The 11,255-nt window shown below is 39.8% G+C and overlaps 1 pseudogene; it reads right to left on the bottom strand.

The window, feature by feature from the left end:
- Positions 1-9,675: 9,675 nt before the first annotated feature.
- LOC147609665 (uncharacterized) lies at positions 9,676-10,366 on the bottom strand (annotated as a pseudogene).
- Positions 10,367-11,255: the final 889 nt, after the last annotated feature.

Below are 11,255 nucleotides of genomic sequence, written 5' to 3' on the forward strand. Positions count from 1 at the left end.
TGGCATGCTCGTTTTGGGTATGTAAATTTTCAGAGTTTGATGCTTATGCAGAAGCATCATATGGTTGATAATATGCTGCCTCTTGAGTCTCCACCAAGACATGTATGTGAGGGGTGTATTTTGGGAAAGATGCAACGAAAACCATTCCCCAAAGATGGAGCTGTTAGAGCTGAAAGTAAATTACAGCTCATACATAGTGATGTATGTGGTCCAATGTGGACACCATCCATAGGGGGGCATCTTTACTTCATCACATTCATTGATGAAGACTACTCCAGGTTTGCTTGGGCTTACCCCTTTGAAAGCGAAAGCAGATGTGTCATAATTTCGACCATTTGTAGCAATAGCTAAAAATATGTGTCAATGTAAAGTCCAAACACTCCGCTCAGATAGAGGTGGAGAATACATGTCAAATCCATTCAAGGATTATATGCTTCAAAAGGGCATCAAACACCAATGGACTGTGCCTTATACACACTGCAGCAGAATGGTGTAGCTGAAAGGAAAAATAGATCTCTCATTGGAGATGGCAAGATGCATGGTGAAAGCACAAAAGTTGCCTCACAAATTTTGGATGGAAGCTATAATGTGTGCAACTCATGTGTTGAACAGGGTGTCCACCAATAAAAGCTTTGAAAACCATAACACCATTTGAGGCTTGGTATAGCCGAAAGCCAACAGTGGATTATATGCGTACATTTGGGTGTTTGGCATATGCACATGTGCCAGAAAAACTCCGAACAAAGCTAGATGACAAAGCAATGAAATGCATTTTTGTGGGCTATAGCAATGAGAGCAAAGGATACCGTCTTTATAATCCAACTACACGAAGGATTTTTGTCAGCAGAGATGTGGTATTTGCTGAAAATTCAGAACAGCCCATGTACAGCTTGTATATAAAAGTAATGATACAAGCATACAGGACATGTTTGATGGACTATTACCCATTGCAATAAGGGGGGATTCAGATCAGCTAGCCTCTACACAAGAAGATCCTCATGTAGAACATGTGGAACAAACAGCCATTTAGCCCCCTTCTATGGAAGAAGTGGAAGATCTTGTCAGGGAAGAGCAAACAGCCATAGACACAGCCAAGTCAGTGCCAAGATGGTTATTGAAAACTTTGCAAGAAAGCAAACTTGCATCTCCACTCACAGGTAGAACAAGGGCTAGTTCCAGCCATGCTTTGAATATACATCGTGGGGAGTCTGCATTAGCAATGGGTGGTCTCTTTGATTCAAAAGAGCCTTCTTCTTATAAAGAAGCACATGAGAATGAGCATTGGGTGCAAGTTATGCAAGCTGCAATCTCTTCTATCATGAAGAACAATACTTGGGATCTTGTGGAATTGCCTACTAAAGGCAAGCATGTCATTGGAACAAAGTGGGTGTATAAAATTTAAAGAGAGTCTGATGGTACTATTGATAGGTACAAAGCAAGACTTGTGGCTAAAGGCTACTCCCAAAAAAAGGGAATAGATTATGATACTTTTGCTCCTACTTCGAGAATGACCACAATAAGATCAGTGATTGCATTGGCTGCACATAAAGGATGGAAAGTGCATCAATTGGACATCAAAACTGCATTCTTAAATGGGGATTTATAGGAGGAAGTATATGTAAATCAGCCCATTGGTTTTGTAGTTCTTGGTGAGGAACATAAAGTATGCAGGTTACACAAAGCATTGTATGGGTTAAAGCAAGCTCCAAGAGCTTGGTATGATAGGATACATGCTCATATAACTAGCCAAGGTTAAGTGAATAGTCTAGCTAAAAGCACATTGTATGTGAAGAAAACCGATGCCGATATTCTCATAGTCATCTTGTATGTAGATGACATGCTCATTACAGGTACTAGCAAAGCACAAATTTCAGATTTCAAAGCTGATTTGAAAGCTGAATTTGATATGTCAGATTTGGGGCCTTTACACTACTATCTCGGCATACAATTTATGCATACAGATGATGGCATTGTTATGCAGCAAACTAAGTACATAAAAAGTTTGCTAAAAAGGTTTCACATGGATGAATGTAAGCCCATTTCTACTCCAGTAGAACCAGGTGTACTGCTTATTATGCATGATATTGGAGAGCCTTTTGAGGCCGGCATTTACAGCCAGGCAGTGGGATGTCTCATTTACTTGTGTAACACGAGGCCAGACATATCTTTTGGGGTGTCTTTGTTGAGCAAATTCATGCACAGCCCAGGCACAAAGCATTGGCCAAGCAGTCAGACGCATTTTTTGTTATCTTAAGATCTTGGTTTGTTCTATCCCAGGGGGGCAGCTTACTGCTTTATGCATACAGTGATTCAGATTGGGCTGGTGATTATGATACCGGGCAATCCACCAGTGGGAATTATTTTTTCTTGGCAGTTCATGCATATCTTGGTTGAGTAAAAAGCAACCCACTATTGCCACATCTACTTGTGAGGCTGAGTATAGGGCAATCTTCACAGCTCTACAATAGATTGTGTATGGTTGAGGAGACTATTGGTGGGTTGATCTTCGTGAGTGTCAGCAGACACCCACCACCATTCTCACTGATAGCCAGAGTGCTATGGTCGTGGCACAAAATCCAGTATTTCATGCACGTACCAAGCACATTGAGATTCATTATCACTATGTCAGAGAGAGGCTACATGCAGGGGAGATCAGTTTATCTTACTACCCTGCACAGGAGGATAATGTTGCAGATCTATTCACAAAGGCTTTACCTCGAGAAAATTTTGAAGCTTTTCGCAAAGCTTTGGGCTTACTCTCATACTACAGAGAGTGATCTGCTACCTTGTACAAGTTCACACTTCCACTATAGGGGGGATTTGTAGGCATATGCTCACTTATGGTAGTGCTACACTTCCACTATAGGGGGGATTTGTAGGATATCAAGTGTGAAAGGACACTCTACATATAATATTTTGTACTTCTATATTATATGGATGTGGCACACATGCAAGGGTTGACTTGCGTTTTGTGGCTACCACACTTTTGGCTCTCTCTCTCTCTCCCTCTCATTTTCTGTGTGTGAGCTTCTCTATCCTCCACCTAACCCTAATGTGCAAGTTTGTGTGTGTGAGTGTGTGAGTCCAACACCAACATCCTTTGAGGCTTTTTGCATCTTCTCAAATTTTAAAGGAGAATGCACTGGCAAACCCTGGCATTTGCCTTTATGTCTTTTTAGCTTCTTCTCCTTACCTTTTATCTGAGCCTCATCTCATGGAGGAGGAGAGTCAGGATCTACATGCGTAATTGCTTTGTTCAATATAATCTCAATACATCTCTCTCTTATCCACCAAATATAAGATTCAGGGTATTTATTGCACTGCCAAAAAAATGGAGTAAGAAAAATAATGTACAAATACATTAAGAGCAATGCAAAGGATTCTCTGGGGTTCTTACATTGACTTGTTGTTTTAACAACTTAAAATCTATTGTCCTCTGCAAGCATTTGCAATCACCCTCCATCCATAACTTAAAATCTATTGTCCTCTGCAAGCATTTGCAATCACCCTCCATCCATAACTAGTATCGTTATACTGAATTGGAACCTGAATTAATAGTATAATTAGAAGAAAGCTATCTTCAAACAAAGAAACATCCAAACTAAACTCTCAATACCTCTTGCTGAAGATACTTGAATAGCTTCTCTGGATCTGCAAGGTCTTCATAATTCTTCTCTAAATATGCTAATACAATTTTGCAAGCACTGCAATAAAGAGCATATCAAATACCGCTTCCTGTGCTTCTCTTGCTTGCAGCTCAGCCCTTAGCATGAACCAGGCTCTGATACCATGAAAAGATGTAGGGGAGAAGAGAGCTTGAGCTCTTGCAAGCATACACACACTCACAAAACCCTAAAAGAGAACACACAAGGTGAGAGGCTGAAAATCTTCTTCTTCTTCACTCAACACTCAACACACCATATACAAAGATAAGAGTGTACACATATGAAAAGGTACTCAACCAAATACATACTAGGGTTCTCTATAGTGTGAACCCAACTAAATGAGCTGGTGCTATAACTATGCCAGTGGTGTAAGTCTAGAATGGCTGTCACACAGCCTGTCATCCCACTGGCCGCATATCACCCATGATCTCACCAATCATGCCAGTGGTGTAAGTCTGGGGCCTATCCCCCAGCAGGTCAGTGTCCATCGCCTCACTAGATGAGCTCGATATCTCAACAAGCAGCACCAATGTCAATGGGATCATTGATTAAAGAGGGTTGTAAGTCATCAATCAAGGCATCAGTGGCCACATCAAGGGATGCAGTACTGGTTTGAGCGAGGATTTCTTGAATAGAGCGAGACCACCGTGGACGAGTGGGGGTCCCACTAGAAAGGGATGCAGTACTGGTTTGAGCGAGGATTTCTTGAATAGAGCGAGACCACCGTGGACGAGTGGGGGTCCCACTAGAAAAGGATGGAGAGGAAGAAGAAGAGGGTCGCTATGCAGATGGAGAGCCATAGGATATGCGGGTAAGAGGAGGGCTAAACCTGCAAGAAACTCGAAGAGGGGCTGTCCCAGCAGGAAAGCACAGATCATCGACATCGTAGAGCAGGATAGCTACAGCTCTAGGCGTATAGAGGCTGACCGACGATGTCGCAAGGGAGGGCGGCCAGACTATGGATGAGGTTGTGGTGTTGATACATGAGGAGCGGGTGCTCCAGGTAGAGGTGGAGCAGGCAGCACGGGAACTTGAGGAGGAGGTGGATCAGCTAGAACATACTGTTGATCATGTAGGGTTGAAGTGGAAGATGAGGGTGAGTTGGTTCTCGAAGATAAGAGCAAGCTCATTAAAGTACACGCTGCGAGACTGAAGGAGAAACGCTAGACTGTATAGGCGATAAGCTTTAAAAATCTCTCACCATAGCCTACAAAGATAAGGCGTCGTGCACGAGGCTCAAGCTTGTTACGTAGCGGAGATGGCACAAAGGGATAAGCAAGGCAGCCAAAGATGTAAAGATGGGACATATCAGGAATTTCACCAAACCATAATGAGTGTAGCGAGTAAGGAGTTGCATCTGGAGCGGTTGTGCCATGTAGGTGATTTTGCAAGTAACATGAGGTTGTTGCAACGCCCTCTTCCTAAAAAGAATTGGAGAGGCCCGCAACTTGTAGCATAGCACGGGCAGAGTTGAGGAGTGTACAATTTTTTCTTTCAGCCACATCGTTTTGTTGTGGTGTGTAGGGAACGATGAGTTGGTGATCACGAATACTATGATCACGACAGAAGGATTGAAAAGCATTGGAAACATACTTGCCACCATTGTGTTTGTAACAAAATTGTGATAGTTGATGAAAAGAGATAATATGGTAGTTGATGAAAAGAGATACTTACATTTTGCATTGACCATGGATACCAGCTAAGGAGTTCATGAAAGTAACCTCTCTATCCAAAACATCAATGCGTATAAGACTCCAATGGTGATTGTAAATAAAGTAATAGTAAGAAAATATCTACTCACATGAGTTATGAATTTAAAACTATGAAAAAATACTACTTTAAAACTATTAAAAAATACTACCTTTCATTATATGGGATGAATATATAATAGTTTCTCAGGCTGTCATATGCACTAAAAAACACTTCAATATTTGATCGTGTCTTTGAAAAGATATCACTTGATATTAGAGGATCAACCACAAATATGCTACTTGAAACCTCTATGGGCATTGTAGAAATGTATGCCCTGTAAAATCAAAGACAGTATTAAGTATGCCAAAAGGAGAGAAAAGGACAAAACTGTGGCTAAAGAATGATGCTTACCTCATGCAACAAAATAATACAGAGTCAGATATTTCAATATCTGTCTTCTCTAACATCACTTTGTCCTCAGGTGAAATGCTCAGGTAATATTCATTCTGAGGGTTGGAGGAGACATTGATAATCATTTGACCAAATACCTTGCCCATTATATCATAATTTATAGCACCAAGTCTCTTAACCTCCTCCTTAAAAAAATTATCCTCCCTCTCAAGAAGCATCTCTTTTTGGTCAAGTGCTTTTCTTGTTTCATACTCATGTGTAACATCTTCAATAGTAGGCCCTTTAGCTTTGCGGGACCTCTTGGGAGGAATTGTCAGGATATCAAAGGCCCTAGTATCTGTGGTGGGAAGTGGCTTGAGAACTTTATCAAATCTATACCTAAGCCTGCTCTCCCAACTGAGAAATCCTTGTTCATTAAAGTGACCCTGTGTGCATGTGCAGTAGCAATATAGGCATCATTCATGAAATCTATAAGAAAGTCTTCTCAGCTACTTCTTGCAAAGCACCACAATGCAAAAGCTTGCCACTTTTTGTATGGGGTATTACCTTTGGTCAAGAGACTAATCCTGTCACATATTTGCTTTACTACACGAATGAAGGTAACCCTTGGGATAAGATGATGAGTGTCATCTTAGGCCTTCTTGATCTCTGAAAAACACCTCTTCATATAATACCATCTTGACCTTCTTTTCTTCTTAGGACTAGGTGCAGTAGCAACTTGTGCTATCTTTGGATCTTCAGTATATACTTTCCTTGCAATTTTCTTTGTCCTTGAAAGAGATTGCAAACTGAGAAATATTTGAGAAACCCTGCAAAACAATAGTCAAAATCCTTTCTAAATTAATAGAAGAACCTCAAACAAGAAGAAATAAAGAAAGGATGTACATGGCCAGTGGTTTCAAAAAGGCAAACAAAAGGATGTCCCAAACAGAAGCAAGAAAAAATTATCCATACACTTATATGCTAAGCACACACACCAAAGACAAACAAGGAGGTTGGATAAGGTATTTCTAATAAAAGACATGCACAACAATCCGTAACGGCGTGATAGGTGGTAAAGCCCCTTGAAGATGCAGGCAATTCGTGCCGTTACACGGAACGACAAAACACAATACTCTCACTCTCTCGTAGAGCAATAGCACCAAACTTGGATAGGCTAGGGGGGCCACTTACAACATCACGCTCTTTTGATCTCCAACCTCATAGAAACTCAATGAAGCACTAATGGCTTCTTTGAATGTCTTCCACATATTTTCAATGGATGATCAATGAATAAAGTACTTCCAATAAAAGACATGCAGAACATTCCGTAACGGCGCGAGTAGGTGGTAATTCCCTTGAAGAAGCAGGCGATTCATTCTGTTAAGGACGGCTAAAAACAATACTCTCTCTCTCTCTGGTAGCACTAGCATCAGACTTGGATTGGAGAGGGGGGCCACTTACAACATCAGGCTCTTATGGGATCTATCTGGGTATATAGTCTTATTTCTATGACAAACTCAAGGGGCCCATATTTCAAGCATAAATTCACCCCTACAACCTTGTCCGCAACGGCACGATAGGGGCAAAACCGCATGCTACTTTAGATCCCTTCGCACCGTTACGGAAGCAAGAAGATCACACTAGATTACTTGAAGGCACGTGGAGACTTCACTTGGGAATGATGTGGTCGCACGCAAGGACCGAGCTCTCTCGAAGTCGAAAATGAATAATGTGGTCCCACATTTCTATATATACCTCACTGACCGTTGGACATGTGGCACATTGCCATTCATTGTCTCCAATGGCTAGTGACACATGGCATGTTCTTACTGGATCTTTCATCAATGGTACATTCCATGTGGCCTTTCGTGATTCGTTGTTATACAAGGTATGTAAATGTTGTATATAAATTTTGTCGCTCATTTCATTTTTCCAATGTATTTGTAATGGCGTGAAGGCTTGGTTTATAGAAATTGAAGGTCTCCGTTTATCGCCCCGTTCCGGAATGGCATCTTCCCCCAACTCATGCCTCACCAAGGTCACCATCTCTAGTGCATGGTTCAAAGTCTTCATCTCAAAGGTCTACCTCACCAAGGTCACCATCTCTAGTGCGTGGCTCAAAGTCTTCATCTCAAAGGTCTACCTCACCAAAAACACCTATTGGTTTGCAGTCTTCACTCACAAGTATCTCCATCCAGGTCCAAAGTTTCCAAAAAGAGAGGGCTTTCCAAATCTCCATCCAGGTCCAAAGTTTCCAAAAATAGAGGGCTTTCCAAATCTCCTACAACAGTTACAAAATCATCTAAGAAAGTGAAGGAAACAAGCCAACCCTCTCCAACAAAGCCTACTGAGTCCTCAATACTTTCCCTTAGTGCAATAGATAAAAGTCTAGTGTATCCAAAGCACTGGAAGGCTTACAAAGTCACCAAAGGTAGGTCCTATAGCATCAAAAAAGTTTAAGTCATCACCCAATAGTAGAGGTGTCTCCTACAGAGAGAATGTTGGATTTTCTTATTGAAAGTGGAATTGAGACCTCTTTCTTTCCAGTTGCTAAGGATATTTTCAATCCAAAAATTGATGTTTCAGTGATTATTAGTCATGCCATGCAATTTATCAAAGAGGACTTTGATGAATTTGAGGAACTTGCAAGGCCTTCTATCTTGATTGATAATAAGGAGTATGTCCATGTCCCTGGGAATCTCCTCTGTCCAGAGACAAACATTTACAAAGAGGTGTAGTATGTACAAACTTCAAAGTTTTTTAGTGGAAAATGCAGAATGCTCCTCTCATTTAAAAGGCTACAGGAGAACAGTCAAAGCTGTTGCATTCATAGTTTTCTCCATTGTCAAATATCCTCTTAGAGGTGAAGAGGAGGAACTTGAGGAGATTGAAGGCTCTTCAAATTTTGATTTCTCAGAGATTTAGAGGCAAATGATATAGAGGAGGAACTTGAACCTGAGGAGGAGGAGAGGCTTGCCAAGGATAATGAAATCACAAAATTAAAGGCACATACAATTGTTCAGTCACCCAAGGAAGGTGTAGATCCATTTCATAAATATATTGTTCCTTCACTGCCAAGTTTTCCTATTAAGGATAAGGAGTATTTACTCCTTATACTACTATTCAAAAGTTTTTTAACTTGAGGGAGGACTTGCCATCATTGCAGAGGGTTGTGAAGCTGCTGAAGAGCTCATTGATATTGAGAATGAGCATAATGATGAATTTGCTGCTTTAGATGTGTCTACTTCAGATGACAAGTTCATCGACTCAACTCATGCTTTATCATTATGTATTAAGAAAGCATAGGAGTTACAACCATTGATCTCCAAAGATGAATTTAATCAGCTTCAAGCTTCACTTGGTAGGGAACATAGTGATTATGTCCAACTTAAAGACATCAAAGAAACCTCAATCTCACTCTGGACGTCAAATATACTTGAACAAGATGAAAATCAAAAGGTAAATGAATATGAATTTGAATCCATACATTATATTGTTTTAACTTACAATAATTTTATAGTATTCCTCTTGTTTTTACAGTTGGAGCTAGCAGATGAAGACAGCTTCTTAGGGAGAGGTAAAGGCTCAAGGCAAGGAGGCTCTAGCAAGAAAGATACTACACTTGGACACTATTTGTCCAAAATGGATGAGAATATTTTACATGTGTTACATAGCCAGCTCTCTGAGGATGCGGATTTGCTTATACTTTGTATTAAAGCTCTCTGCACATTGTATGGCTTCTCAACTATACAAGCCAATGCTAACAAAATCATGTTTTTTGAGAAGACAGCCGCTACTGGAATTTTTGGTTATGGCCTTGGGTTTTTCGTCTCTAGAGCAGAGTATTTTTTGACATACTTTGCGTATGCTCTAGCTACAAATAAAACCGATAAACACACTAGGTGGCTACAATAGAAGGAAACTTCTACGCCCCAGGGGAGCACTGACAAAGTGAAAACTTTGGAATAGACTTTTTGTACATACTCCGGATTACAATAGATAACCTTTTGTACAAAGTTATGAATACAATAGTTCTCTTTTTTGACAGTGTTGTGTCTGAAATGTCATTTTTCTGCATTCTTTGTAGTTGTCTTTTGAAAAACCAATTGAATAACTCTGCAAGAGCATTGCTTCTTGTAGCCCCTCCACCATGTCTTGTGCTCCGAAAGAATGATGTGCATGCCTGGTAATGTGACTTTTCCATTCCTTGGTTATTTTATGTTGCTAGGGGTCCATGCTCCTCAACAAAATATGGCCCATGTACATGGAGGATGTGCTGCATAACAAAAGTAAATAAATTAGCATATGTCAATTCCACTAAGTGTATCATGAATACAAAGGAGTCTTACCAAGTAGTATGTGATATCTTTTTCTCCCCATTCTTCTTTGATTATTTGAATGAGATTTGTAATAGAACTTTTATACTCTTGCGCATATGTAGCTGATGTCTTCTGTTGTCTAAGAACATTTAAAAAGATGTCAAGATGCTTCCAAACCTCCATTCTAAGATTTGCTAGCCGCGGTGTACTAGCAACATTTGTCGTGATCTCACACAATTCTTTCCAACAATCCCACGTAACATTCACTAAAAATCTTCTAGCTTTTGCACCTCCCATGGAGACATCTGCCAAGACATCTCGTGTTTTTCCTGAAACTGCCAATTCGATCTTTCCTTAAATGAACCTGACTCGCATGAAAGCTCATTTTTGATAACAATGCTTCACATTTATCAATACATTGATCTGCCAACGATGTTGGTTTAATAGAATATGCATAATCAAGATGCAATCTCAGAAGCTTTCAAGTCTAGTTCCAAAAAGTAAGCTAAACTGACCCAAAAATGGTCAAAAATTGACCAAACTGATCTGGAAAATTCTAGAATCAGTTTGCTTCGTTAGAAGCTCACTTTTTCCTATACATAGAAGCCTCCACCTTTGTTGAAGCTTAATAGTGTTTTATGCAGAGCTAAAAACTGTGAATTTCTTAATAATTCATTAGTTTTTGACCTTTCTCTCTTCTAAAGAACTGGTGGCCACTCTTGTTGCAAACAAGAGTAGATCCCTCAAACCATCAAGACAAAGGAAAGCTCCCAGAATTTCATGTAAGTTAGAAATCCTACTTTTTCTTATTCTTTTAATGGTTTTCTAATTTTTTGTTATCTTTAAAATGTTAATATGATGCTATGCCTTGTTGGAAAGGCTTCCCCCTCTCTCATTCTTAAATTCAGCCCTTCTTTATCCTAGTTAAGTAATCAAATTGTTTAAATTAAACTATTCATATTGTTTCTCTTTTAAAAGTAGAATTTGATTAGTTTAGAATGCTTTAAACAAATTGGGGATATTTTTTAAGTAAATTAAGAATAGGAAAAATTGAAAAATGGTCAGCCATACAAAGGAGGTTATGGCAAAAGTTTCTTAAATTTTGTGAAATAAGTATCACCTTTTATTATTCAAAAAGAGTAATCCCCATCGTTTGTGTATTCTAAAAGTGGTATTTTCATTCTAT

This window comes from Cibotium barometz, chromosome 51, assembly GCF_041138505.1.
Source record: "Cibotium barometz isolate CiBa-2024 chromosome 51, ASM4113850v1, whole genome shotgun sequence".
Classification (NCBI taxonomy): domain Eukaryota; kingdom Viridiplantae; phylum Streptophyta; class Polypodiopsida; order Cyatheales; family Cibotiaceae; genus Cibotium; species Cibotium barometz.